At 40.4% G+C, this 12,199-nt stretch overlaps 1 protein-coding gene across 4 annotated transcripts in view; it reads right to left on the reverse strand.

Annotated features, from left to right (window-relative positions):
- The window catches only part of togaram2 (TOG array regulator of axonemal microtubules 2), a 137,286-nt gene that overhangs the window by 121,318 nt on the left and 3,769 nt on the right, over positions 1-12,199 (reverse strand). The window contains exon 1 of one of the 4 annotated variants that reach the window (XM_062973198.1): positions 11,637-11,939. The exons of 2 other annotated variants lie outside the window; for them this stretch is intronic. The gene's annotated coding sequence lies outside the window, so the exon portion shown is untranslated. Of the gene's footprint in view, positions 1-4,796; positions 5,420-11,636; positions 11,940-12,199 lie in introns of those variants that run through there. One more of the 4 variants, XM_062973205.1, reaches the window with a different exon arrangement.

Here is a 12,199-nt window from a genome sequence, read left to right on the forward strand (position 1 = left end):
CCGAACACTCACAGACTCCTCATCATCATCCTCCTCATCCTCTGAACATTCAGAAAAATCCTCTGATGCTTGCTAGACTATAGCAGCTATTTGCAACAGAGAAGAACTTCTCTTGAGATCCAGTTGTCCCTAGTCTGTGCAAAGCTCTCTGCTCCTTTCTTAGGCACAGAACACTGAATTTCTCAAAGAGTCTGTACTATCAAATTCAGAAAAACCTGTCAAACTATAGTCCCAAATTGTAGACCTTTATTGGAGGTAAAAAACCTAAAGAGTTAAGTTCTTTGTATTAGAACTACTTGTTTGAATGCATACAAATAAAATGGAAATACTCACATTACAAGAGAGGCAGTAAAATGGTGTAATGTCTACATATAGATAAGGAGACGGTGTGATGGTGAGTATGGGACTATAATAGGGTTTGAATAACCATTTTGTCATACAAATCTACTGGGTGATCTTGGGCAAGTCACACACTCTTAGCCTTAGAAAGCCCTATGGTAAGGTTTAGGGTTACCATAAGTCAGAACCAACTTGAAGACACAACAACAGACAAGCAAGCTAGATTAAAATGGGACACCCCTCACTTATATGCTCACTGGACATTTAAACAGGGCTATTTTATCTTTAGGAATATGTTGTTGGTGGCCTCTGGGGACTATCTAAGTGAGCAATGTGGATGCTTGCTTATCTTGGCAAAGCAAAAACAAAAAAGTGGGGGTGATCGGATGGACAAAACTGGATACCTGGAACCATTTGAATGAAGGAGGACTAGTGCAAGCATGGAATACCTAGATAGTGCTAAAGAGTGGCAAGACTTTAAAACATAACAAAGAAACGCATGTATATATTGCCCAGTCGTGACATCTTATGTGAGAACACTTCCTTGCTTCCAATCAGTGTATAACAGAAAGGGGATTCTTCATCTGCCAGATAGTGAGCTTGTTCACAGCATTTCCTCATGATAACCTACCCTGTCCATTGGACAGATACTGGAATCCTCAACCTGTAACTTTTCCAAATGTTCTGATTAAGATAACAGGCTCTATTCCATGTTCCCTACTAACTAGCGAAGAGAGACAGAACTTTCCCAGCCATGGCACCATTGCTATCGAATACCCTTCCCAGAGAAAACCATCTAGCCAAATAATGACGCATGTTCCCATTTTCTAAAAAGGTGTAACTCAGGGTGGCACCTAATAATGTACATCTTCATGCATGGGACGCTGTTGCTCTTCTGCAAGATTTTTGTAATTATATTTTAATCATCCGGGCTGCTGTTCATATGGAGTTGAATTTTCAGTTCTGATTAATAGCCATTTCTATTTAATGAAACTCATTTTAAAAAACTGTTGGATTCTTGTTCTTTGAATGTTTCTAATTTTTATTGTTGGCAGTCTTGTATCTCCTTGTAAATGAAAAAAAGGGAAAGAGAGAGACACATAAAACGGTCACTATACGCATGCACTCATTCACACATCTGGGAATATGTCCCATTGAACTCAGTTGGAATACCTGAAAAGGTGTGCATGGGTTTGTATTATTAATAAAGAACAAATTGCATCAGAATGGAAGGACAGGAGAAAGAGATTCCTCATGCCCCCCCCCAAACACACATCATAAACATGTATTTGAGTCCAACATATAAGACCACTTTCATACAGAACTTTCACTTAACTGAACTAGAGCATTAGAACAGAATTAATAATTCACTACCAGCAGTCTGAATGGGATCCTGCAGAGACAGAGAAGAAAGACTGCAGGGTTTTAACAACAAGTACATGCTGAGTTCTGAAACAGCCTCCGGGTACTACAGAGAAATGAAATAAACTATTGACAGAAACAACATCCCAGGAAAGATGATTAGAGATGTTGCATGCAATATTCACTATTGAACTGATTTGGAAAAAAGTCTCCACATTGTTTGGCAGCGCCTGCCACATTCCACAACTAGAGTTTCACTGCAATTGAAGGGTGTCTGAGGACTAGTTGGGTGTTCATTAACAGGCTCAGAGCAACACAAACACTCTTGGCATGGCAGGATGTACTTGTAGACCTCTAAGGACCCCATCACATGAAGATCCAGAAGCCTGGGACCAATGGGGGAAACCGTGGGGCAGCACCCAGCTTCGTCCCCTTACTATGGTTGGTCATGGGCTGCCATCCCATGACATCTCTCCACTGTCCCCTGCTTCCTCCTGTGCTGTCCTGGGCTTCTTGAATGAGGATACAGCTAGTCACCCATCTCCTCAGGGCTCAATCTTAATGCGCTGCCAGCACGAAGCCCAGCAGAGCCCCATCAGAAGTGGCCCTGCATCACTTGATGGGCTCTGGCGGACTCCATCCAGTAGTGTGCTGACAATGTGTTAGGACGGGGGAAAACATCCATATGATGAGGTGGTAAATGTTGTTGGACTGCAGCTCCCATCCGCTTTAGCCAGCAGAACCAATGGCGAAAGATGGTAGGAGTCACATTCCAAAAGATACATGGATGGTCATGAGTTTTCCACCACCTGTGCACTACATCCTGAAAGCTGGGGTGTAAAACTTACCACCTCTTCACATGGGGCATTTTTGCTCCATTTTGCCGCTTTGCTTTGTGGCAAGGACGGGGCCTGCTGTGCGATATCACACAATGCATGACAGGGCCTGCCCACTTTCCTCCCAAAGTCAGGGGAAGCACCAAAAAGCACTTCTTCCACAACTATGGGGAGGAAAGTGTAGTTTGGGTAGCTGCGGTGGAACTACCTGCACTTTCCTTCCCTTTTCCCTGTGTGATGGAGGAAAAGGCGGCGGGGCAACATGAGTTTCTGCCATCTGATAGGTGGAGGAAAAGGGTGCCAAAGCACCATCTCCCCCCCCCCCTCCATGTGATGAGGGGGGGAAGGAAGGTGTGTGGGGAGCCAAAAGCCACCCTGCATGCTTTCCCTTTCACCAGTGATTGCTGGAGCAATGGCATGGCCCGAAAGGGCTGTGTAAAGAGGTCTTCTAATAAACTATGCTCTCCATATATAACCTGCATATCCTGGAGCATCCAAGCATGAATATTGAGTGTTTTCAAATCCTGAGAAACAGTGCCAGATTTGCTCATCCATTTTAATCCTGCTCCAGTGCCTTTATCCAAATTCATATCGTTAAAAAAAACCTTGAATGCAATGACCTAAAACATTAATGATCATGTTCAGACAAATGAAGCACAGAAACACTTTCCCTAAAATTTAGTTTGTGAACGCTCCCGAAATGTAACAAACTCACCATAGATAGTCATGCCCATAATTCAGCTTTTTCATTCTTCCACAAACTCTTTTCTGCATTTCCCCTTCCCTAAAATAGGTTCATATAGCTTAACAGAGCCAAACCAGGTTCCTATAGCCTGAAGTTAGCTCTCCCATGACATCACTTGTTAGAAAATGCAGACCTCTGTTCTCGTTGAAAAAAACCATTATGTTTCACTGAGATAAGATGGCAAAGAACTGGGACTACTATAGATGTTGTTGTGCAGAACCATAAGATGCTAATAGTTTTTAGAACTTAGAAACTAATGTTTCTTTCTGCAGAAATCATGTTAACTCGTTTTGATTTATCTCAAGAAATACAATATGTTGCCAGACGTAAACTATTGACAGGTTATACATGATGGGTGAAGACAAAGTCAAAAGTGAGCTGGGCTATCCTTTCTCTCCCTCCAACTTCCTCCTTCCAAATAGTCTTTCCAAAAGAGGACTAAAGTTCTTGTTAGAGGTCAGAACTGACTGATTACTCAGAATTTCTGAAATTAGATGAAAAACCTAAAGTGGCCCTGGAGCTGTACATTTTCTGCTCCTATTGTAGAAATCACCCCACCATGCCACCTTGAACATTCTTGATCTCAGATAATTTCTTACAAAGGATCTGTTCTTACATCTCATCTGATCTCTTTCACAAAATGCTAAGCCGCCTTAGAGGTGATTATTATTTGTCCTGAAATCCTGTAACACTAGAGTTAAATCCAATTTTAACTGATATGGCTGCAGCCTACAGAATCTTGGAATTTGTAGTTTGCCGAGGCATCAGAGAAGTCTAAATACCTCATGAAACTACAAAGCCTGGAATTCCACAGCCAATTAAAATGTAACAAAGAGCTATAGTTGTATAATGTGAACGAGAGCTCCATATAAAGCAGGTTCCTAGATTTAACAGGGCTACCTTTAAAAATACATCTTATCAAGAGAACCACAAAGACCTTTGATCTGGAATTAATGAGATGGCAAAAGGAAGTACCCCAGCAGCCAAAAGGAATGAGATAGCAGAAGCTAAAGATACTCATCTAGATTAAGAAATAAGACAACAGAGAAATAAGGACAATGGGGATAGAAGTAGCTCAGCAAAGATGACTAATGACTATTTGCAAATGCCAATAAGTGGCCAGTATTTGGAAATCCTCCTGAATCATGTCCCCTTCCCGAAGAAACACTGGGGCAAAGAGTAAATTAATGGGAAATCAAAATACACAAATGGCTTTTAGAAACAAGCTTTGGCTGTGGTTGAATGAGTAGTCCATGCCATTATCCCTCAAGGATCATTGGTCAAAAACTAATCAGAGCAAATGCAGCATGGCAATTTGAGTGATGGGAGTAAATTTCAGGAAGAAAATCCTTGAGTTTGTATAACAGGAATCTTGAGTATACATCCTTCTTGGGCGGTGCTCTTATCGGTGTGCCACATGATCTCCACACATGCTTAAGAATCACATGACCTGGAAATAAGCTCATTAGGCATTCTGTGTTATTAAACTGATTAATTCTATATAATTGGTTTACCTGCACACTCATTTTGCAGTTAACCCCTTGAACATCCAGATGGAGTTCCTGTTCAGAGAGAATTCATGCTGACGAACACAGAGAGGAAAGGAAGCAGAAATAGGCTTTTAACAGACTGTTAATAGGGTTAAGACATGACTATTAATAAAACATCAAAAATGAATGCACACATAAATTTTTTAGGACGGTAACCGAAATGTGGCCCAAGACAGCATTTTAGACTGAGTTTTTATGGTATTGAACATGTAAAGCCTTTTCTCTCCTAATAACAATTTCAAGGTAAAAAGCTTGAATTATTTGCATTCAGGTTTAGTTTATATATGATGTACACATTTATTATTTTGACCACAAAATATTGTGTTTCTGAAACAGTAACTAAGACCATATATCAACACAGCAAGAATTTGTACAAGTCCATTGGAGCTGCTTCTGAGTAAATGGCTTAAAATGGGAGTATAAAGCAGACCTAAGTGCACTTAACTTCAATTAAAGTGATATTTGTATATGTATACCTATCTATATTTGTAATTTTGACTTTTGTGGATTTGACCATTCATGGAGTTGATTAAAATGTTCTCTCTAGGAATCTCTATGCCCTGCAGTGTGACTTATGGCTAACGTCTTAGCTCATGCTGGAAGGCTGAGCGATTTCTAGAGAGAACTTCTCTCTAGGAATCTCTAGATCCTCACATGTGATTTTGTGGTCCTTTTCCAGCAGAGGACATGCTGGAAGACCTACAGATTCCTAGAGAAGTTTCTATCTGGTTTAAAAACATCTTTATTTACAGTTTTTCACTTCTACAGGGGTCCTGTGCTGAAAATAGAGTTGGATGCAATGTAGGTGTGTAAAATAATGTGGAGGCAGCTTGGCTTGATAAAATAACATTTTTTCCTATACGCAGTGGCTCTCAACTTTTTTTTGACCAGGGCCCACTTGACAAGGGGTAACTTTGACCAGGGCCCACTTAATCAGGGACAATTTGAACAGGACCCACTTTGATCAGGGACAGCTCTCCAACATTAGTACCGAAAGGGTTATGAATCAGTTTTTGGTCAACTTTAGATTTAGTTTGGTTATTTGGGGTGCTGATTCAGAAAATTGCATTGGATAGACCACAAGCTGAGAACCACTATTATAGAGTGAGGTGGCTAGATCTGGACACCCAAGTTCAGGTGATAAGTGTTTCAGAAAACTTCCAAATTTGTTGAATTGTAGAGGACTATGGGGCAACACCCCTTTTGCTCCATTATTGTCTGTCTGTCTATAAGAGGCAAGGGCAAACCCATGCTCTGAGGATGGGAAGGAATCCCACTGGGGCATTGCAGCACACTAAAATACTTGGGCGTTACCCTGGCCTATGCTCTGACCTACTAAAAGCACTGCTTGAATATCAAGCAAAAAGTGGGTGCTAGAAACAATATCAAAGGACATTTAGTATAATGCCAAGTTAACTTTGTGTTTCTAAATACATTACAACTGTACCCTCAGTTTCGCTTCTGATACAATAAATAAATGGACAACCTTTGCCCCTCCAGATGTTTTAGACTTCAACTTCCAAAATTCCTTATAGCCGCTAGTCAGCAAAACCTGCCTTACCTATACCTTAACAGGCTTATAGCACTGTAGAAATGTTGTAGTGGTTATAGATCAGGTATGGGTAAACTTTGGCCCTCCAGGTGTTGAAGTCCATAGGTAAAGCAGGTTTTCATAGGTAAAGCAGGTTTTTGCTGACTATGTTTTCAGCACATTTCAATAGAGGGAAGACAGATCCAGCTACAGTGGTTCATGCCTTACCTATTTTCCAGTTGGGTTACTATAAAGAGCTCTATGTATCCTTGAAAGGAATTTGGAACCTCCAATTAGTGCAGCCACTCAGATGTTGTTGTCCAACCAATGACAGAGAATGCTGGGAACTGCAATCCAGCCAAATCTGGAGATCTATATAATTCCTAATCTCCCTATACAAAATACAGACACAATTTGTAAGCCAATCTGTGCAGGCTTTGAATGGAAGTTTCCCTTTTAAAACAGGTGGCCATTTTCATTTATTTTAAAAGGGTCGATTGCTAAGACCATTCAGACACATTCATATGTAAAAGCTTTCCTGCATTTGTTACCTTATGTGTCATAATCCAAAGATTGAGTAACCCCCTCAATATGGATTTCCCCCCTTTCAACTTTTCATTAGAAAAGCATCTGAGTAAGCATAAAATGTAGGCTTAATATACTAATAAATGTCATGCATATGACAGAGGAATAGATAGGTGACCCTACCAAAGGGCAGTATTATGCACGTCCTCAAACAGAAAAGGACAGCATAACAAGGAATTTATGGACAGGGCATGACCTCCATCAATACTTTCTTTGTGACTGCTAATATTTTCAACAGCAACATAAATCCAATATGCGTAGAAGGGGGAAACTATGATTACCACACTTGGAATGTCAAAGACCAAAGATAAGCCAGTATGCCTTTCACCTCAGAGACGGCACAATTGCCTGAACTTTGCCCTGTTAGATCAAATGGTTAATGTTTTTGGGAAAAAAGATGAGCTTTGTTCATAGTAATCTTTTAAACACACACACACACACACACACACACACAAACCCTGTTTCCTCACAACTGGGCCTTGCAGTAGTCTTTCATCCAAGAATCAATCAATCAGCATTGCCTTTGAAAACTCCTGCAATTCTTTTGGGGAGACAGGTGAACAAATATCAGTGTTTTGGAAGAAGCAAAGACCACCAGCATTAAAGTGATGATTCTCCACCATCAACTTCGCTGGACTGGCCACACTGTGTGAATGCCCAATCATGATCTCCTAAAGCAGTTACTTTACTCTCAACTTAAGAACTGAAAATGAAATGTCAGTAGACAACAAAAGAGATTTAAAAAACGGGCTTAAAGCTAACCTTAAAAATGTGGTATAAACACCAAAAACAGGGAAGCCCTGGCCTTCAAGCGTTCTAACTGGAGGTCAGCTGTATCAACAGTGCCATGGGTTTTGAAGAGTGCAAAAAGAAGAAATGTGCCAAGAGAAAGGCACATCAAACAAATCCTTGTCATGTTCGCCTTCTGTCTAGAAATCTATGTCCTCATTGTAAAGACCACGTGGATCCAGAACAGGTCTCCACAGTCACTTATGGACTCTACTGTAGGAAGAAAATCATACTCAACCATGAATGATCACCCATGATTTACCTGTTTACTTTCATATGTTGATCTAGTGGACCAATTTCTCCTATGGGAACCTCAAATTAAAAGCATCTTCCATCAGAGGTGAGGGAAGTAGCAAAGGGACTACAAAAGGGTAGCACTGTCTTATTTGTGAAATGATCTCAGTTGTGTTTTAAGTGCCAGGCAAAGATTTTTGTTTGTCCAAGCAGTACAACAAATATTATTTGACAAAAGTTCGATCATCAGTTTCAATTGTGCCTCTGTTCAGTCCCTTGGCAGGAGAAAGCAGGATACAAACTGAATGAATGAATAAATCAAAGATTATAGAATTTGTTTCTCTTATTAATCATCATCTTTTAAATTGTGCCTGAAGAGATGGATTCACACTTTAAAAATCAGGGTGCTCATTCTGAAATGTGAGAAATGACTGAATAAGATACAAAAGAGACATTCTGATTGACTAAGTCATCATCAGGCATAAAAATGCATTCTGATTCTGTCATCCTGTCCCATCCATAATGGGTTTTAGAGCAGAGCTAGGAGAAATTGCTTTTTCACATAACAGTGTTGGTCCAAGGATTAAGGGAGTTGTGGTCCCAAAGGTAACATTTCTAAGTTCTCTGTGAGGTACTCTCCTGGTAAAAACTCTGAAAGGAGAAAGGGTTTCAATGGGATTTTGATGATCAAAAGAAGGGCTTCAGAGACCTCTTGTCTCATTGTCCCCATCCTATGACTGATAGGAACAGAATAGATTGAAATATTATGTGCACTTTTGCAATAGATGATACTGCAATCTATTGGTTACAGTAGAGATAGAGTGGCAAGGGCAAGCAACTTCCAGGGTATTTTTTTGTTTTGTTTTTTGGTATTTTTCTTTCTGCCAGTATCATTTTCTGGCACCACGGGAAAGGTAGATAAATTGCCCCCTTCTAAAAGCTTCATAAGGCTGTAAAGGCAGCAACTCTCTGTTTCCCATAAATAAACATGGAATATACACCTAATGCTGCAAAAAAATTGAGACTCCTGATCTGTATATGGGTGGTTGGATGGGTGTGAACAAGTGTTAGCTCAGTTGTTGTGAGTTTTCTGGGTTGTATGGCCATGTTTCTGGAACATGGCCATACAGCCCTGAAAACTCACAACAACTCAATGATTCCAGCCATGAAAATGTTTGACAGTTGTTTGCTCATCTCCTCTCTGAGTTGCTGGATGGGAATTCCAGATTGCAAATTAAGATTTATGAATAGTAACTCAAGAAACACCTATTAATTCAAAACTTCAGGGCCAGATGAACGTGGACAGTATCCCAGAGTACTGAAGGAACTTGTTGGCCTATTCAACCATTTACCATTTACCATAGTTTTTAAGAAATTTTGAGAAATTGGTGAAGTGCCAGAGGACTAGAAATGAGCAAACCATTGTCTCTCTCTTCAAAATTGGCAAAATAGAAGATCCAGAAAACTACAGGCTGGCCAGCCTAACCTCAATACCAAGAAAAATGATAGAATGGATTATACAGGAGTCCATCCACATGTGTCTTAATTCCAATGTAGTAGGAGCCAGCATACGTTTCTCAAGAACAAAGCTTGCCAAACTAACCTTATTTCTTTTTGTAATTGGGCACTAGTTTAGTAGATGGTGGAAAGGGTGTGGGTGTCATTTATCTGGATCTCTGCAAAGCAGTTTTCAAACTGACTAAATATGGAATGGATGAAAAAAACCATCAAATGGATCCGTAATTACTTGGAAAACTGTTCAAAGAGTTATCATCAGTGGCTGTGTTTCAAATTGAAAGGAGATCTCAAGTGGACTGCTGCAGGGTTCTGCCTTGGGACTTACACTATTTTTTATCAATTATTTAGATGGTGGGATATAGGGAAAACTGGGAAGGATTGCTAACACATTGGAAGATAGGAACAGAATTCAAAATAGAGTTGATAAACTAGAATACTGAACTGAAATTAATAAAACAAAATTCAGTGGAGGCGAATGCAAAATTTTGCATTTATGCCACAAAAGTCCATGCAGCTTGGTGAAGAAAAGATTGACATAATTGCACTCTAATGGTTACAAGAGATTTCATTTGAATATTGTATTTACGCGAATATAATGCACACCTTTTTTGGCTAAATTGCTTAGACAACATGAAGATGTGTATTACATTCAATGGCACACTACAATTTCATGGCTAAACTTTGCTTTTGCCTCTTGGTTAGGCTGAGAGTAGTGAACTTGCCAGCCTCAGTCTGATGGAGAAGCCACGGCTTCTCAACTGGACTCATTCAGGTCCTGACCAACACTGAATGAGGCCTGCTGGGAAGCCACATCCCTCTGCCAAGCCAAGGATGACGAGTTCACCAGTCTCAGTATGGGAAAAGGGCACCACTTCCCTCCCAGCCATCTTCTCCTTCTTCTCCCAGCTGGCTTGCACCCAGCTGGGAATGGGCACAAAATGGATAGCAAATCCGTTTTTGGTTCTGTGCACCTCAAAATTGATGTGCACATTACAATCGATGGTGCACAACACTCAAGTAAATATGGGAATTAGAATGAATTTAACGATAGTGAGAGCAATCTGGCAATGAAACCAATTTCTTAGAGAGGTGGCAGGTTCTCCTGAACATCTTTAAAAAGCTACTGGATACCTTTTACTGAGGATACTTTAACTAGATGTTGGACTCAATGGCCTATGTGGCCTACAGTTCCCCACCTCTGTTTAAAATAATAAATTATACTCCCTGCTCACACTTTTAGCATTAAATATAGTGTGTTGTCGAAGGCTTTCATGGCCGGGATCACAGGGTTGTTGTATGTTTTCCGAGCTGTATGGCCATGTTCCAGAAGTATTCTCTCCTGATACCTTTTTTTTTTTTCAAATCCAGAATTTCTGCATTTCTTATTTTCAAAATTTTGGCAATCTACATGAGCCACAGAGGATTTCAAAAATGTCCCCAATATCTGACACAGTTGTTATGCCTGAGATGGAGATGAACTAGGACCAGAGTGGCATGAAACCCATCCGCTCATTGGGTGACATTATTTCAATGATAATCCTTCAGGTTGACCCCACATTCAGGATGGTAATAAGGTGGAGGTATCAAGTGTAATGCATACAAAATTTCAAAATGTTGATGTTCTCATAGTTGAATTCTAAGACACCCTCCCCAACCTAGTGCCTTCAAGATGTGTTAGATTACAACTCAGAGCTGTTGTCTGGCTTCTTATGAGAGCTCCAAGTGTAGAGGTATATGGAGACATTAAGTATAGAGATGCACATATCTCCAACAAGAGCTCCTTTCATTTCAAATTGTAATTGGCTTCTTACTAGACACAACCACACATGTTCATGTCAGACACAAGAGAGGTGAGCACCCTTTTAACTTGGAGAATTTCACATTTACTGCCTCCCTACCACACTTTCCAGATTTCAACATAGATCACAGCCTTGCATTGCAGTGCATTTGAGCACACTCAGCCTGGCAAGCTACTAGCTATTACAGCACTTAAAGAGTCCCTTAAGAAACCGCTCCATTCAGAGCAGTAAATAAATCCTATTCAGCCTTGGTTTTCTCAGACAGCTCCAAGCAACTTGGCAATAGGCAGGGACCGCAAAGCAAAGAGAACAGATGATGCAACAAGGGCTATAAGAAAGGAAACCTACCTCCATCTTCATTTTTGACATTCCAACTAACCCTCAGAGCTTGTATAGAATTGATATGGTGGGGTCCAGCGGTTCAGCATTCCCCAAAACATTCATCACCCCAAATCAGCCCTCCCCACTTTGGGGGATTTTTGCTAGGTGCAAATGCCTGTTGCTTCTAGTTAAGGAATTATGTTGCCTGCCAGAACATAAGGAGATTCATTAACGCCTTTGGCAAGTCAGATCTGATTGGATCCTTTTTTTAGGCATTTGGCACACCGGAGGACTTGGGTGTCAGGAGAGATCAGGCGACCTGCCAATAGACTGGCTTAAAAAGTGAGGAAGAGAACCAGTGCCAAAAGAATTTATAATCAAAAGTCAAAGCAGTGATGCCCAGAGGCAATGCCAACTGATTTTGAGCATGGGGGGAGAGCATATTAAATCTTTCCTTATTTATTTTCATTTACATTAAAAAATAAAAATAAAGCATGGTCATATTAGTTTGTATAACTGGATAATGAATTACTTCCTGAGATGCTGCTGTGCATAGCTTCAAATTGCTAACTTAAAAAAAAACACTTAAG

This window comes from Anolis carolinensis, chromosome 1, assembly GCF_035594765.1.
Source record: "Anolis carolinensis isolate JA03-04 chromosome 1, rAnoCar3.1.pri, whole genome shotgun sequence".
NCBI lineage: Eukaryota > Metazoa > Chordata > Lepidosauria > Squamata > Dactyloidae > Anolis > Anolis carolinensis.